Below are 1,616 nucleotides of genomic sequence, written 5' to 3'. Positions count from 1 at the left end.
ATCTTTCTAAGAGGGAGACGTGAGGGTCAGAGTCCATGGTAGGAGAAGTGAGGATGGAAACAAAAGGTTGGAGTGATGTGAGCAAAGGGCCAAGAGGCAGCACATGCAGTAGCCTCTAAAAGCTGAAAAAGGCAAGGAAAAGTATTCTCCCCAGAAAGAATTCAGCCCCACTGACATCTTCATTTTTCCCAGTGAGGTCTATTTCGGACTTGCAATCTCCAGAATTGTTCGGTAATAAATTTGTGTTATTTTAAGCCGCTAAGTCAGTGGTAATTTTTTATAGTGGCAATAGGGAACTAGTATAGAAAATAAGATTTCCAAATAAATACATAATAATCATGTTAATCTACTCTAATTTACTTAGCCATTCCTGTATTCAAATTTTAGATTGTTTCCAATTTTCCCTATTACAGATATGGCAGGATAGAGTATCATTAAGAATAAATCTTAATATGCACTTCTGATAATTTTCATAGGTTTGGAAATTGACGACTATGGTGATAGATTTTTATATTTAAAAGTACAGAGAAAGTAAAGAGAATCATACAACACTGTATTCATACACCAAGGTGGTGTAGCACTGGTGTTTTATATGTTAAAGTGAATGAAATATAAGTTGTAGAGATTAGTTACCCTTTAATCACCCTTGTCATCCTGCGTCCCCACCCCCATCTCTTCTAGGACAAAGAGTGACAAATACAAAATGATTCACAAATGTGTGAATCATCCTTGCACACGGCTCTGTTAATCTTATGTGTACTGTTCCAATTTTAGTGTGTGTGTATGTATGTATGTATGCATATATTGATAAAGCAAGCACTGGGATTTTCTTCTTTCAAGAAAAACTTGAAGACGCATAGCCACAGTTATAATTATAGCTTGTTTATTACAATAACACTTTGGGACTCAGCAATATGTGAATCTTCTGAATCTTCTTGATTTTCTGTTTATTTTACCTTACATTCAAAGTATTAAAATATAAGTTAAACATGAAATCCTCAGATTATGCACGTACAAGCCATTACTAATTTTGTCACAGTTCCCAAATTAGTCAAATTGGCTTGTGTTCTGAACTGGGAAGAAAAGGGTATTGTTTCCCTTACTGTAACTCTACTGTTTTGTTAGGGTGTCCCAGTGGCTACTTTACAATCCAGTTTGAGAATAGGTCTCTTTGTCAAGCCTGGTCATAATTTGGGCAAACCCTCTACTTAAACGGAACACAACTCAGTTGTGAGGATGAAGATTCATTCTTATTGTAAGATATCACAAAACTAGAAGTTTGACTTAATAGACCCACCAAATAAAAATGTCTCAAATAAAAGATATTTTTAAGGTCTGTAATTTTTAATAGCTTTTACATTCCAAACTGTATGTATGATGTTGTCAGTTTTTATTGAAGCAATCATTTTGATTTATTTTGAAGAGCAATTCTTTCACCCTGGCCAATGTAAAAATATTCTCACACTTAAATTTTTACATAATAGAAATTATATAAGAACCACAAAGTAGGAAATACATCATTGAAATGGTACACATTTGGCATTAATCCCTATAAAATAGCAAATAAGCAAAAAAAAAAAAATTAGTAAGGCTAAAAGTGGTTTTTGTGCAACACT

At 33.7% G+C, this 1,616-nt stretch overlaps 1 non-coding gene across 1 annotated transcript; it reads right to left on the bottom strand.

Annotated features, from left to right (window-relative positions):
* Positions 1-692: 692 nt before the first annotated feature.
* Positions 693-799, bottom strand: LOC121014944 (U6 spliceosomal RNA). The gene has a single exon (XR_005783529.1). It is a non-coding gene; the product is annotated as a U6 spliceosomal RNA (small nuclear RNA).
* Positions 800-1,616: the final 817 nt, after the last annotated feature.

This window comes from Herpailurus yagouaroundi, unplaced genomic scaffold (assembly GCF_014898765.1).
Source record: "Herpailurus yagouaroundi ecotype Mexico unplaced genomic scaffold, PumYag 203, whole genome shotgun sequence".
Taxonomy (NCBI): Eukaryota; Metazoa; Chordata; class Mammalia; order Carnivora; family Felidae; genus Herpailurus; species Herpailurus yagouaroundi.
Note: the sequence above shows the minus strand (reverse complement) of the source record. Positions and strands in the feature narration are given on the sequence as shown.